A 16514-nucleotide genomic window follows, 5' to 3' on the forward strand; every position below is an offset into this window, starting at 1 on the left:
CTTTAATCAAAGAACAAATAAATGGACAATTTAGAAATAAATGACCATGAGTGTTAAGCACTCAAATATAAATGGCAACCAAGGAGCAAATGCGAGAGTAAGGAGAGGTTCAATGGCTTGCTTTGATAAAACTTTTACCAATTCTCTATATCACAGAGAGGACAGATACTTCATTAATTACCCCTTAGTATAACCTCACTCAGATTCCTTTAAAATTTCCTTACTGAAACCATATAAGCCAAGATAACATTCCATCTCCCAGTATTATTCTCAGTTTACCATACTATCGTAGAAGCTCACTCTAACTTACTCCACTATGGGCTGGATTTATAGCACAATTTTACCTGTGAATCTTTTTTAAAACTTTAGAAAGCAGATCACTCTAGATGCTTGAAGAGTTCTAAAGAACTACTATTTCCAACTATGCATACTTAATCCCCAAATTCTTTTCCACTATGAAAAATATAACAATACCAAGGAAAAAGGTGAAGAGAAACCAAATGAATGATTTATGCCTACTCAGCACAATTCTTTGGGAATATTATCCTACAGATAAAAAATTTTGAGTCACTGCAGTTACCTTCTGTTAAGAGAAGTGGTGGTTACTCTGGTGGACAGTGTCCAGTCTTTTTACCATTCCAGGGGACTCTTGGAAAAAGGGCTGTGGAGAAGTCGAATTAGAGTCCTCCCCAGCATTAGAAAGCATCTTTACATGAGTTTGTTAAGACCTCTAGCGAATTCCAGTATAAATATTTTTACAAAATGTTCACAGACCTATAACTAAGTGGCTTCAATTGAAGGTCCGTGGCAGATCGTGTATCATAATGGAAAGAATACAGGTTTTGGATTCGGATATGGGATCAAATCCTGCCTCAGCCTCTTGCTATTGTGTGATCTTGGGCAAGTTATTTAGTCTTTTTCAGACTCAGTTTTCTCAGATATGAAATAATACACACTTATGAAGGCAGCTGCAAAGACCAGAAATAATGTATTGATGGCACTTAACACAGGGCCTGGAACATAGGCTCTCAATAAATGCCATTATGAATAATAAGGTCTACATAGCAAAATCCAGTACTGAAGCTATAATTCAGTTTATATTTTCATTGATTAAAATGTCTTATAAAAGGGTTAAGGTTAAAATAATTTAATTATAATGGTTTATTGCATTACCATCAAGTTCACAAAAGTGATCCCGTGAATCATCATATCTTGCCCAGTCAATGAAAGCTTCTTTGCTTTGATTACTATGGGAAGGAGGAATAAAAAAGAAATATTATTAAATTCGGAGCTGAAAATTTTAACACTGTATTCTAGTGTAATTAAAATAGATACTCTGAGGTCAGTTAAAGATTAGATGATGTCACAATTCTGCTATTAGTGATTACATGAAGGAATGATAAAAAACAAGTTATATGAAAATATATATATTAATTTCCTTGAGTAATTTATATTTCTTAACTACACTGAATTATTAGGACTAGTCAATAATTATTTTGACTAGAAATTAATTTATAAATACATATAACGTAGTTAAACACAAAACTCAAGCTAAACTTTTCAATTAACTTAGAAATTAAAATGGTAAATGTATTTTTTCCTGAAGTAATTAAATTTACTTTCAGAATTCTTTTAATTTAAATTGCTTCTATACTTACAAGATCTAAAATACCAATAACTGTATTTCTTTAATCTCCCATCCAATATGGTATTCACTGGTTACAATGATGCCACTTTTATCATGGTGTATCATTCATTTCACAGCCTAGTTAACATTTAACACAATCTATGATCAAGATTTCTAACTTGAAGAACTGATAAGGAACAACTACATTCATTGAAATCAACTTTGATCTACATTAACTTGAACCCTTATTCAGGCCTTTTCTGTACTGAATCCTCATGATGGTAGGATCTATCAGACAAGCATCATTTTGCTACCCTCTTTATTCATAACACAAAAGGAAAAAACAAGGTACAAAAAAACTGTATAAATCAGGTATATAAAGGTAAAAATCAGGTAATTCCTAAATGTGGTACTGTCATAAAAAGAATTTGTTTTGTATTTGAGAAGCCACTACAAAGAAGTGTATAAGCTTGGCTGTACTACATCAACTTTATCAATACATTTTTCCAGTTCGACTTACTGTGGAACTTTTTTCCCTGTGGGAGTATGTAATAAAAATTAACAAAAATGTTGTATCATAGTTGACTCAACTGAAATACGTGATGCCACAAACAATAATGCCTAATTACAGCTAAAATGATGTTAACGGAACTTGTGTTTAATAAAATAGATCCTATGTTGAAAGTAGTGAAGAACAAATCAACAGTGATGTAAATTCCTATTTTCTTGTTAACAATATGACTGACTTTCAGGAACTTTCTTCTTTGAGCATCCTCATTTAAGAGGCTTTGCTGATTCTTTCACCTAACCCCTTCCTAAAACCACAGTAAATCCATGCCTAAGCCCCAAAAAACATCGAACGTGCATCTAATGCTAATAAAGCTGGTTCGGTTTGATTTATAAATGAGTTAGAAGGGACCTCAGAGGTTATCTACTTCAGCTTTTCTAAACGTCAGTTTGAAGATGGATGCAACACTATTTGCACGAGAATTTCTCAGGCTTAACTCAGCACTTGCTTTCAAGATAGTGTCCCGAGGTTAAAGAAATACTCTTCAAACTGGAAAATGAGGAGCATAAAAGATGGAATAGGGAATGAGAAACTTTCTGGGAGTGATAAATATATATATATGAGACTGGGTCTCACTGCACCCAGGCTGGAGTGCACTGACATCATAGCTCACTGTAGCCTTGACCTTCTGGGATCAAGTGATCCTTCTACCCTCAGCCTCCCAAGTAACTCGAACTACAGACATACGCCAACACATCCAGCTAATTTATTTATTTATTTTTGTAGACAGGGTCTCGCTACGTTGCCAAAGCTGATCTCAAACTCCTGGGCTCAAGTGATCTGCTTGTCTTGGCCTCCCAAAGAGCTGGGATTACAGGTGTGAGTCACCACGCCCAGTCTATATATATATATTTTGAGACACAGTTTTACTCTGTCACCCAGGCTGGAGTGTAGTGGCACGATCTTGGCTCACTGCAACCTCTGCCTCCTGGGTTCAAGTGATTCTCCTGCCTCACTCTCCTGAGTAGCTGGGATTACAGGCGTCTGCCACCACGCCTGGCTAATTTTTTTATTTTTAGTAGTATTTAAGTAGTATTTTCACCATGTTGGCCAGGTTGGTCTCGAACTCCTGGCCTCACATGATCCCCCTGCCTTGGCCTCCCGAAGTGCTAGGACTATAGGCATGAGCCACCACACCCAGCCTATGGTATTTTAATTGTGATGATGTTATATGGGTGGACATATGTCAAAACATCAAACTGCATACTCTATGTGCAGTGTATCATATTTCATTATACCTCAAAGTAAAGCTGTTTAAAAATCATAGTACCAATCACTGGAGACACTGTAGAACAGATAACTGATACACTGCTAGTAGCAATATAATTTGGTAGCAATTTTAGAAAACAATTTGGCAGTACCTAATCTCATTCCTAGGTATATTCTCCATAAAAATATACATATGTATGCACCAAATTTATTTTTTATTTTTTTACAGATAGTGTCTCACTTTGTCACTCAGGCTGGGGAGTACAGTGACACAATCATAGCTCACTGCAGTCTCAAACTCATGACCACAAAGTGATCCTCCTGCCTCAGCCTCTCAAGTAGCTGGGACTATAGGCCCATGCCACTGCACCTGGCTATTTTTTTTTGAAATTTTTTTGTAGAGACAGGATCTCACTTGTTGCCCAGGCTGATCTGGAACTCCTGGCTTCACACAATCCTCCTGCCTTGGGCTCCCAAAGTACCAGGATTACAGGCATGAGCCACCATGTCCAGCTGTATCCACCAAAACATTTCTGAAATGGCCCCAAAGTATAAGCTATCAAGAGCAGAATGGAAACATGGCACATTCTTACTATAGAATACTATGTGCCAATAAAAAAGAATTAAACATTACTATGCCCAAAAACATGAATGAATCTCAGACACATGTTAACAAAGAGAAGCCAGATACCAAAGAATATGTTCTATATCATTCTGTTTATAAACAGTTAAAACCAATCTCTGTCAGTATCTCAAAATCATGGTTAACTTTGGAAGGTGATAACGACTAGGAAAGTACACATGGTAATCTGGACAGCAAGTATAATGCCCTCGATGGTGGCTATAGAGTTGGGTTCACTTTGTAAAGTTAAATTGACCTTTACACTTAAGAATTTTCTACTCTACCATATGTGTATTATACTTAAATTTTTTAAGTTTAAAGAATAATTTCTGTTCAACAACAAAAAACTATAAGCAAAATTAAAGGACAAGTCCTAACAACACAGCCAACAAAGAATTATCACATTATATAAAGAATGCTTACAAATCAGTAATAATTTTAAAATCCAACCCAATGGAGAAAAAAATGACAAAGAATATAAACTGGCAATTTACCCCAAAATCTTGTAATGACTTAAGCCTAGTCCCTAGATCATTCCTCTATTTACACTCTGTCCTTGGTGATCTCATTCAGGTTTATGGCTGCTAAACACCATCTATTCATTGACTGACTTCCAGACCTCTCCCCTAATTCAGATTTGTATATCCAACTGCCTACCTGAAATCTCCAGGTGGATGTCTCACAGGCAGATCAAACTTAACAAATCCAAATTTGACTATAACTTTGTATCAGACTTGCTCCTCCTGCAGCTGTCCACAGGTCAGTAAATGGCAACTCCACTTTTATAATTCCAAATTTTGTAGTCATCCAAAAGCTCGTATCTTCTCAATACCACATATCCAATACTGCAGCAAATCCTGTTAGCTTTCTCTTCAAAATACATCTAGAACCTGACCGCTTCTCATCATTTCCACTGCTATCACCCTGGTTTAAATCACCATAATGTCTTATTTGGATTACTACAATAATCACGTAATAAGGCTTCTGCAACATATCAGGCTCCCTCAACACATGCCCTTAACTCCTCTGTTCAAAACCTCCCTGTGACTTTTATTCCACCCAGTCTAAAAGCAAACACTCACTATAATTGTTTTCACGGCTCTACAAGATCTCTACCCACCCCACCTCTGCCCCATCCCTAGCATCTTTTGACCTTGTCTTCTGCTACTTTGCCCTTGATCACTGTGCTCCAGTTACATTGGTCTTATTGTGTTTAAGTCTAGGCATGATCCTGCCATGGGGGTTTTCAGCTAACATTTATATATACCTGGAATGCTCAACCCCCAGCCAACCATAGTATGACTCATGCCTTCACCATCTTCAGCAATTTGTTCAAATGTCATATTATCACTTAGGTCTTCTCGGACCACCCAATTTAAAACAGTGCCACTCTCTCACTCCTAGCTCTCTTTGTTCTTCCCTGTCTGTTTTCCCTAGCATTCATCATCATTTTACTTACTTATTTCTCATATATTTTACTTGTTTATCGTGTTATTTCCTCTGACAAGGATCAAGTTACACGAGGGCGGAAATTTTATCAGTTACACTACTGGATTCCTAGTACCCTAGAACAGTGCTTGGCACATTGTAGACATTCATTTGTTGAATAAGAAACTCAAATGTCCAATAAATAAAAAATGCTCAAATCCACTAGTAATTACAAAGTATAAAATAAAAATGAGGTACTATTTCACACTCATCAAACATTATCAACTTTGGTAAGGATGTAGAGAATGACACAAGCTGTCAGCACTGGAGTCAGTATACATTCACACCAAGTACTTGATATTGTCATCAGGCAATATCAAGAATGGGTATAAAAAGACAATCCTAAGATTCAACAATTTTACTTCTAATGTGAAAAAAAATTTGGGAATGCTCAAGGTGGCATGTTTGTAAAAGTAAATAATTGGAAATAGCTAAACATCCATCAATAGGAGAACAGCTAAGTAAAATATGCTATATTTATATGATGAAAATCATTCATCAGTAAAAAGAATAAATCTGTGTTTCAACATGGACAGATATAGAAATCAAAATGTACAATGAAAAAAGTTGCAGAATGTTAAATATAGGATATATCATTTATATAAAAGAAAAATAAAACCATATACACAAAATAAAACTATCTTATTTATACATATAAATATACAAAAACAAAAACAGACTGGATATACACCACCAAATTCATGATAATAGTTACCTCTACTGGATTGGGAATAGAGCATAAGGGATTTTAAATTTATCTGTGATGTTTCTTGTTCCTTAAAACATATGGCAAAAAATGTTAATATTTATTTACTTGGAATGGAGGATTATTTATTTGAAATGGAGGATATATATGTGGGTGTTTATTATCTTTTATTTTCCTATATTAAATTTTGTCTTCAATAAATAAAATTGGTAACTTATACTGAGTCATTAGCAATTATGGTACATCAATACAAATCTTTTTTTTTTTTTTGAGACAGAGTCTCGCTCTTGTCACCCAGGCTAGAGTGCAATGGTGTGATCTCAGCTCACTGCAACCTCCACCTTCCAGGTTCAAGCAATTCTCCTGCCTCAGCCTCCCAGGTAGCTGGGATTATAGGCACCCGCCACGACGCCTGGCTAATTTTTGTATTTTTAGTGGAGGCGGGGTTTCACCATGTTGGCCAGGCTAGTCTTAAACTCCTGACCTCAGGTGATCTGCCCACTTCAGCCTCCCAAAGTGCTGGGATTACGGGCATGAGCCACCATGCCCAGATCATAAATACAAATCTAATCAAATGGGAATGTAAAGGAATTTCTGAAATACCTCATTCCCAACTACTGATTATGTCTAGTCATTTTATACTACACAATTTGAGGCCATTTATATATTGTTTATGCTGGTTTCTGTTTAGAACAAATAAGGAAAAGTTAACAGAAAAAAATCTATGAAATTTAACAGGCTAATAACTTTTATCATTCAAAATGTAACATCCAGACTCAATCACTATTTAAAAAGATTTAGGAGTTCAAGCCCCTTCTTCCATAGTAATCAGGAAAAATGGATCCATAAACCCTGTTAGCTGAACAATCTTGTAAATTTCTACTTTTTAAAAGATTTACTATGGATGATACATTCTAGAAATTTAAGGATAAATCAGCCAAGAAGAGGCAAAGCTATTATGAAATTTAGGATAAAGATTGGGAGGCCGAGGCTGGCGGATGACGAGGTCAGGAGATCAAGACCATCCTGGCTAACACGGTGAAACCCCGTCCCTACTAAAAATACAAAAAAATTAGCTGGGCGTGGTGGCGGGCACCTGTAGTCCCAGCTACTGGGGAGGCTGAGGCAGGAGAATGGCGTGAACCCAGGAGGCGGAGCTTGCAGTGAGCTGAGATCGTGCCACTGCACTCCAGCCTGGGTGACAGAGCAAGACTCCGTCTCAAAAAAAAAAAAAAAGAAATTATTTAGGATAAAGAAAAACTTCTTCTTCCTTTTAAAAATATATTAGTTAAAACTTTAATGGGTACAAAAATGTTTTACCAAAATCATAAAAAAATTGATTCTTGATATCAATAAGATATTTTCTTAATACTACCAAAATAAAACTTGCCTTAATGTGCTGTTAATTGCTCCCAGTTTATTACCTTCCTCACAATCTTCTAATTCTTTGGTATTGTTTGCCATTTTCAAGTACTGCAAAGAAGTTCATAAGTTTAGTAAAAATTATTACCTTATTCTTTGTTTCAGTTTCTACTGGCAGAATAATCAGTCAACAATGATATACACTAAATATAGATACATTCCATTATAAAAATCTCTATCATACATAAGAAATACAGATGAAAATGAGGCAGAAATTTCCACCAACTAAATATTATTTCTATCAACAACATATTAAAATTTAACAATTAGGCTGGGTGCGGTGGTTCACGTCTGTAATCAGCACTTTGGGAGGCCAAGGCGGGCGGATCACTTGAGGTTAGGAGTTCAAGACCAGCCTGGTCAACATGGTGAAACCCCTGAAAATACAAAAATTATCCGAGTGTGGTGGCACACGCCTGTAATCCCAGCTACTCGGGAGAGGCTGAGGCAGGAGAATTGCTTGAACCTGGGAGGTGGAGGTTGAAGTAAGCTGAGATCATGCCACTGAACTCCAGCTTGCATGACATGTTAAGTAAGTTAACTTGTTAAGTAAGTAAATGAATAAATAAATATTGGCGGTGACTCACACCTGTAATCCCAACACTTTGGGAGGCCAAGGTGGGTGGATCATGAGGTCAGGAGTTCGAGGCCAGCCTGGCCAACATAGTCTCTACTAAAAACACAAAAATTAGCCGGGCACGGGGGTGCGTGCCTGTAGTCCCAGCTACTCAGGAGGGTGAGGCAGGAGAATCGCTTGAACCTGGGAGGCAGAGGTTGTAGCGAGCTGAGATCACGCCACTGCACTCCAGCCTGGGCAAAAGATTGAGACACCATCTCAAAAAAAATAAATAGGACTGGCGCGGTGGCTCACGCCTATAATTCCAGCACTTTGGGAGGCCGAGGCCAGTGGATTACCTGAGGTCAGGAGTTCAAGACCAGCCTAGTCAACATGGTGAAACCCCATCCTACTAAAAATACAAAAAATTAGCTGGGTGTTGTGGCGGGCGCCTGTAATCCTAGCTGCTTGGGAGACTGAGGCAGGAGAATCACTTGAAGCCAGGAGGCAGAGGTTGCCGTGAGCCAAGATCACACCATTGCACTCCAGCCTGAGCAACAAGAGTGAAACTCTATCTCAAAATAAAATAAAATAAAAATAAATACTTCTACTTTGTTTATAACTAAGGTTGCAATAAAAGATGTATAAGGGCTGGGCGTGGTGGCTCACGCCTGTAATCCCAGCACTTTGGGAGGCTGAGGTGGGTGAATCACCTGAGGTCAGGAGTTCAAGACCAGTCTGGCCAACATAGTGAAACCCTGTCTCAAACAAAAATACAAAAATTAACCAGGCGTGGTAGTGCACACCTGTAGTCTCAGCTACTTGGGAGGCTGAGGCAGGAGAATTGCTTGAATCCAGGAGATGGAAATTGCAGTGAGCTGAGATCACACCACTGCACTCCAGCCTGGGTGACAGGGCAAGACTCCCAAAAGGAAAAAAAAAACAAAGTACACTTTGGGAGGCCGAAGCAGGCACATCACGAGGTCAGGAGATCGAGACCATCCTGGCTAACACAGTGAAACCCCATCTCTACCAAAAATACAAAAAATTAGCCAGGCGGCAGGAGAATCGCTTGAACCCGGGAGGCGGAGGTTGCGGTGAGCCGAGATCACACCACTGCACTCCAGCCTGGGCGACAGAGTGAGACTCCGTCTCAAAAATAAATAGACAGACAGACAGACAGACAGATAGATAGGCCGGGCTCAGTGGCTCACTCCTGTAATCCCAGCACTTTGGGAGGCTGAGGTGGGTGGATCACCTGAGGTCACGAGTTGGAGACCAACCTGGCCAATAGAGTGAAACCCTGTCTCTACTAAAAATACAAAAATTAACCAGGCGTGATGGTGGACGCCTGTAGTCCCAGCTACTTGGGAGGCTGAGGCCGGAGAACTGTTTGAACCCAGGAGGTGGAGATTGCAGTGAGCTGAGATCGCACCACTGCACTCCAGCCTGGGCGACAGAGCGAGACTCCAAAAAAACAAACAAACAAAGTACAAGGTCAGGAATGGTGGTTCATGTGTGTAATCCCAGCAATTTGGGAGGGTGAGGAAGGAGGATCACTTGAGTCTAGGAGTTCGAGGCTGCAATGAGCTGTGACTACACCACTGCACTCCAGCCTGGGTGACAGAATGAGAGTCTGTCTCTGAAAAAAAAGAAAGTCCATGCTAGGCTGAAGGAACCAGAGGTGCAAAGGCCCTCAGGGCAGAACTCTGTATTTTTGCCATAGGAGAATTTTGAGCAAAAAAAGTGTAAATATTTTCAAAGAATTAAATTCTTGGACTGGGTGCAGTTGTTCATGCCTGTAATCCCAACACTTTGAGAAGCCAAGGCAAGAGGATCACTTGAGTCCAATTCAAGACCAGCCTGGGTAGCAAAGTGAGACCTTGTCTCTACAAAAAATTATACAAAAATTCAATTAGCCAGGTGATAATTGTTAGTGGGTGGTATGTGCCTGTAGTCCCAGCTCCTGGAGAGGCTGAGGTAGTGGGAGGATAGCTTGAGCCCAGGAGGTTGAGATTGCAGTAAGCAAAGGCCTTGCCACTGCATTCCAGCCTGGGCGATAGAGCAAGACTCTGCCCCTAAAAAAAAAAAGAAATTATTGCATTCCAGAATAAATCCTCCTTGTCTATTGTATATTATTTTATTTTTATTATTTATTTATTTTGGGACAGTTTCACTCTTCTTGCCCAGGCTGAAGTGCAATGGCGCGATCTCGGCTCACTGCAACCTCCACCTCCTGGGTTTAAGCGATTGTCCTGCTTCAGCCTCCCGAGCAGCTGGGATTATGCCCAGCCAATTTCTTGTATTTTTAGTAGAGACAGGGTTTTGTCATGTTGGCCAGGCTGGTATCGAACTCCAGACTTCAGATGATCCACCTGCCTTGGCCTCCCAAAGTGCTGGGATTACAGGTGTGAGTCACTGCACCCAGCCTCATATACTATTTTAGTACACTGCCAAATTTGTAAGAATTTTGCTTCTCTTCCTTTTTTTTTTTGTTTTATACTCATGAGATTTTTTATACTCATGAGATTTCTGATTTCCTTTCTTGAACTTCTTTTGCCCATTGTTGTATTAAAACGAGACAAGGTCTCTGTCATCCAGGCTGGAATGTACTGGCACAATCACAGCTCACTGCAGCTTCAATCTCCTGGGCTCAAGCAATCCTCCCATCTCAGCCTCCCAAGCAGCTGGGACTTTAGTTGTGCACCAGCACATCTGGTTAATTTTTTATATTTTTTGTAAAGACAGGGTCTCACTATGTGTTGCCCAGGTCCTCCCACCTCAGCTGGGATTATAGGCATGAGCCATCACACCCAAGATGTTATCCCTTTTTCTGAGTCTCTTCCTTCCTTCTATTGAATTGATTTCTATATTCTTGTTTCTAGCTGTGCTAATTTGAAAACTATAGATGTGTCTGGCTTTTTTAGTAGTTACTCTTGATTTTAAAGCGACACACTTAACTTTATGTCTACTCTAAATGTCTGCAGCTATGTCTCTCTTCCTGGGGAATGTGAAGAGAGGACCATCAGACAGGTCCTCTCTCACTATTACTATTTAGGGCAGCACTTCTCACAGTATGTTCCCCAAGGCCTTTTCAAGGGTCTGAAAGGTTAAAGCTATTTTTATAATAATACTACAAATTGTTCTCAATTGATTGACATTTGCATTAATGGTACAAAACTGATGATGGGTAAAAAGAGCTGGTGTCTTAGTATGAATCTAGGCAGTGTTATCAAACTGTCCCAGTAGTCACTGTATTCTTCATCATGCACTCACAGAAAAAGCCAGTTTCACTTAAGATTGCCCCAGATGAGAAAATAAAAATTGTTAATTTTATAAATCCTTGACCTATGAATACACATCTTTTAAAAGTTGTGATAACATGGGAAGCATGCATAAAACACTTCCACACACAGAAGTACAAGAGTTGTCTCATGGAAAGACATTGTAATTCTTTGAGTTGGGCTTAACCAGCTACTTTTCTCAGGGAGCACCATTTTTATTTGCAAGAATAACTGATAGACAACCACGGATCTACGGATGTGGGTATGTGGCAGACATTTTCTCAAAAATGAAGTAACCCTGTCACTTCAAGAAAAACAACTCGGTATTTGTTGTAACAGAAAACATTTAAGCTTTCAAGTGAAAAAGCTATTAAAATAATCCCTTTCCCAACTACTTGTCTGTGTGAGGTTGAATTTTCTTCGGGTACTTCAACCCAGAAAACACTGCGACATACTGAACACAGAAGCATATATGAGAATCCAGCTGACTTCTATTAAGACAAACATTAAAGAGATCTGCAAAAATGTACAAATAACATCACTCGTTACATTTTTGTCTTGGTTTAAATTTTTATTTCGGGAAAAACAAAAACAAAAATAAATTTTTATTTTGGGGCCGGCCACAGTGGTTCACACCTGTAATCCCAGCACTTTAGGAGGCCAAGTCAGATGGATCATTTGAGGTCAGGAGTTCAAGACCAGCTTGGCCAACATGGTAAGACCCCATCTCTACTAAAAATACAAAAATTAGCCAGATGTGGTAGTGCACACCTGTAATCCCAGCTGCTTGAGAGGCTGAGGTAGGATAATCACTTGAACCCAGGAGGCAGAGGTTGCAGTGAGCCAATATCGTGCCACTGCATGCCAGCCTGGGTGACAGAGTGAGACCCTGTTTCCAAAAAAAAAAAAAAAAAAAATCATTTCAGGCCAGGCGTAGTGGCTCACACCTCTAAACCCAGCACTTTGAGAGGCCAAAGAAGGAGGATTGCTTGAGGCCAGGAGTTCGAGACCAGCCTGGGCAACATGGCAAAACCCCATTTCTACCAAAAAGAAAAAATAAAACAAAATTAGCTGGGTGTGGTGGAGCATGCCTGTAGTCCCAGTTACTTGGGAGGCTGAGGCAGGAGGATCACTGAAGCCCCAGAGGTTGAGGCTGCAGTGAGCCATGATCATGCCATTGTAGTGAGACCATCTCAAAAAAAAAAAATTTATTTTGGCCTTCCATCACAAAAAAGGGTTTACTGAGTCAATAAATAATTTAAACTTACTGACCTGTTAAATTAATTCCTATGGTCACATTACTTTAGTCAAACACTGCTCCCACTATAGAAACTACCTTTTGCTTCTTGATGCCCACACTTTCCTTCTGGATTAACTTTTCTTCTTGCAGAGGCATATCCTTTAGTAATTTTTTTTTTTTTTTTTTGAGACAGGGTCTCACTGTGTCACACAGGCTAGAGTGCAGTGGTGCAATCTTGGCTCACTGCAGCTTCAACCACCAGGCTTAGGTGATCCTCCCACCTCAGCCTCCTGGATAGCTAGGACTACAGGCAAGCACCACAATATCCCGCTAATTTTTTGTAGAGATAGGGTTTTGTCATGTTGCCTAGGCTGGTCTTGAACTCCTGGGCACAAGCAATCCACCCACCTCAACCTCCCAAAGTGCTGGGATTACAGGTGTGAGCCACCGTCCCGGTCTGAATTCTAGAAAATGTTCAGTTATTATCTTCTCAAATGTGATCTGTCATTCCTTTCTTAGCATTAAGTTTTTCAGTATCTTTGAATGAAAAGTTAAGGTTTTGTCTTTTTTTTTTTTTGAGATGGCGTCTCGCTCTGTCGCCCAGGTTGGAGTGCGGTGGCATGATCTCGGCTCACTGCAAACTCCGCCTCCTGGGTTCACACCATTCTCCTGCCTCAGCCTCCCAAGTAGCTGGGACTACAGGTGCCTGCCACCACGCCCGGCTAAATTTTTGTATTTTTAGTAGAGATGGGGTTTCACCGTGTTAGCCAGGATGGTCTCGATCTCCTGACCTTGTGATCCGCCCACCTCGAGCCTCCCAAAGTGCTGGGATTACAGGCGTGAGCCACCATTCCCGGCTGCCTTCTTACTTTTTAAATCTCTCCCTTTTCTTTCTCTTACTCTATCTAGAAGATGTGCAGTTGGCTCCACTTGTTCCTCCAGAGCCCTTTAATCAAGATCTAGGACTTCATAGTGTTTCCAACCTTCTGTGCTGATACACTAATATTACAGATTCAGTCACTTGAGCAGACAGATTACTTTGCTGTTTTTAGTCAAAAAGTCATGTTTTTCTCCCTCACCCTCACTAGGCCCTTTCTTACAAAGCAATAGTCCCAGACAGTCAAACCTTTTATCAGCCTGCTTTCACAGACTAACACCCATCCTGGACCTCCGCTTTGAGGAATACTCCCAGCTCCAGGCATCTCTGCCATGGAGTTCTCCTAAGGATCTGTTTTACAGAAAGAAGTCAAAGTCCCAGCAAACACTGATTCTCCACTAAGAGCCGGAGTCTCACTGTGAGCCTCACTTGCCACTAGAGCTTTCTCATTTTATTTTTTTTTTGAGATTGAGTCTCGCCCTGTCGCCCAGGCTCTAGTGCAGTGGCACAATCTCGGCTCACTGCAACCTCCGCCTCCTGGGTTCAAGTGATTCTCTTGCCTCAGCCTCCCGAGTAGCTGGGATTACAGGTATGTGCCACCACGCCCAGCTAATTTTTAGTAGAGATGGGGTTTCGCCATGTTGGTCAGGCTGGTCTCAAACTCTTGACCTCAGGTGATCCACCTGCCTCAGCCTCCCAAAGTGCTAGGATTACAGGTGTGAGCCAACATGCCTGGCCTCTCTTCTATTTTTAGTCATATGTTTTTCCTTTTTAAACATTTACTTATTTATTGCTACATGTTTGAGGCAGAGGAATTGTGTTGAAGTTGAGCTCACTTTAACATCTCAATCAGAAGTCATATATCCTTTCTACATTTTATAAAAATAGGAATATATTTTATAATTTAATATGTTTTTATTTTAAATTTGTTTTACTCCCTTTACTATATATGTATTATAACAGGGGCAAATAAATAGCAGAGTCGTGGAAGCAAGGAAGAGCCAAATTCTGATAGAGGAAATGAATTTCACAGAAGTTCTTGCCACATACAAAAAATAAAAGAAAAATAAAAGACTTCACATCATTTCAATCACTTGCTTGCCAGCATCCTAAAATTTTCTGTGGATTCACTGGAATGGGCAGATCACCTGAGGTCAGCAGTTCGAGACCAGCCTGGCGAAACCCTGTCTCTACTAAAAATATAAAAATTAGCTAGGTGTGATGGTGGGCGCTTGTAATCTCAGCTACTCAGGAGGCTGAGGCAGGAGAATCGCTTGAACCCAGGAGGCGGAGGTTGTGCTGAGTCAAGATTGCACCACTGCACTCCAGCCTTGGCGATAGAGCAAGACTCTGTCTCGAAAAAAAATAAATAAATTTTAAAAAATGATTAAGATGGTAAATTTTGTTATATGTATTTTACATAAACATAAGAAAAATATACCTGAAGATATCATCCAGGCAACCAACTTTTTTCTTTAATAAGAAAAAAACACTTTTGATTTGGAATTTGTGAGGTGAAAGGACTAATAGTTAATATTTAGACTTGTAAAGAAAAATAAGCATAGTAATAGTAATTGTGGCTACAAAGCAGAATGTAAGTATGTTACAATTCATGAATAAAGCCACAATAAACTTTCATACAACATTCACATATTATTATTTAATATTACTACAAAAAAGTAACCATGAATAAAATAAAAAGACATCTTACCATTTAACTCACCAGAAAATAGGGGGGAATACCAAAGATGCATAGAGAAATGTGTGCAAGAACTTGTGTCAGTGGCTGGGTATGGTGGCTCATGCCTGTAATCCCAGCACTTTGCGAGGCCGAGGCGGACGGATCATGAGGTAAGGAGTTGGAAACTAGCCTGGCCAACATGGTGAAACCCCATCTCTATTAAGAATACAAAAATTAGCTGAGCATGGCTGTGCACCTGTAATCCCAGCTACTCAGGAGGATTGCTTGAACCTGAGAGGTGGAGGTTGCAGTGAGCTCAGATCACACCATTGCAACTCTAGCCTGGGCAACAGAGCAAGAATCCCATTTCAGGAAAAAAAAAAAAAAAAAAAAAGAACTTGCATCAAAATGTTTACATGGTGGCTGGGCACAGTGGCTCACACCTGTAATCCCACCACTTTGGGAGGTCAAGGCGGGCAGATCATGAAGTCAAGAGATTGAGACCATCCTGGCCAACACAGTGAATGCCCGACTCTACTAAAAATACAAAACATTAGCCGGGCGTGGTGGTGCACACCTGTAGTTCCAGCTACTTGGGAGGCTGAGGCAGAGGAATCGCTTGAACCTGGGAGGTGGAGGTTGTGGTGAGCCGAGATTGCACCATTGAATTCCAGCCTGGGAGACAAGAGCAAAACTCCATCTCAAAAAACAAATAAACAACAACAAAAAAATGTTAACATGGTTATCTCTGGATGGTTGGATTAAGGGTGAGTTCTACTTTTTTTTTTTTTTGAGACCGAGTTTTCACTCTTGTTTCCCAGGCTGGAGTGCAATGGTGTGATCTCGGCTCACTGCAACCTCTGCCTCCCGGGTTCAAGCAATTCTCCTGCCTCAGCTTCCCAAGTAGCTGGGATTACAGGCATGCACCACCACACCTGGCTAACTTTGTATTAGAGATGGGATTTCTCCATGTTGGTCAGGCTGGTCTCCAACTCCCGACCTCAGGTGACCTGCCTGCCCCGGCCTCCCAAACCGCTGGAATTACAGGCATGAGCCACTGCGCCTGGCCTGCTTTCATTTTAATACATTTTTTTTCCTCTGAGATGGGATCTTGCTATGTTGCCCAGACTGGTCTTGACTCCTGGGCTTAAGTGATCCTCCCACCTCTGCCTCCCAAGTAACTGGGATTACAGGCATGCTCCAGTGTGCCTGCCTTGCTTTCTTCTTATTCTTT

At 40.2% G+C, this 16514-nt stretch overlaps 1 protein-coding gene across 11 annotated transcripts in view; it reads right to left on the bottom strand.

Moving 5' to 3' along the window:
* The window catches only part of LOC129469890 (HEAT repeat-containing protein 6-like), a 78644-nt gene that overhangs the window by 25988 nt on the left and 36142 nt on the right, over positions 1–16514 (bottom strand). For 7 of the 11 annotated variants that reach the window (XM_063628670.1, XM_063628672.1, XM_063628674.1 and 4 more), the window contains 2 exons: positions 7611–7693; positions 1174–1247 (listed from right to left, as the gene is read on the bottom strand). The exons of 2 other annotated variants lie outside the window; for them this stretch is intronic. The gene's annotated coding sequence lies outside the window, so the exon portion shown is untranslated. The remainder of the gene's footprint in view (positions 1–1173; positions 1248–7610; positions 7694–16514) is intronic. 2 more of the 11 variants (XM_063628669.1, XM_063628673.1) reach the window with 1 other exon arrangement.

This window comes from Symphalangus syndactylus, chromosome 20 (genome assembly GCF_028878055.3).
Source record: "Symphalangus syndactylus isolate Jambi chromosome 20, NHGRI_mSymSyn1-v2.1_pri, whole genome shotgun sequence".
Classification (NCBI taxonomy): Eukaryota; Metazoa; Chordata; class Mammalia; order Primates; family Hylobatidae; genus Symphalangus; species Symphalangus syndactylus.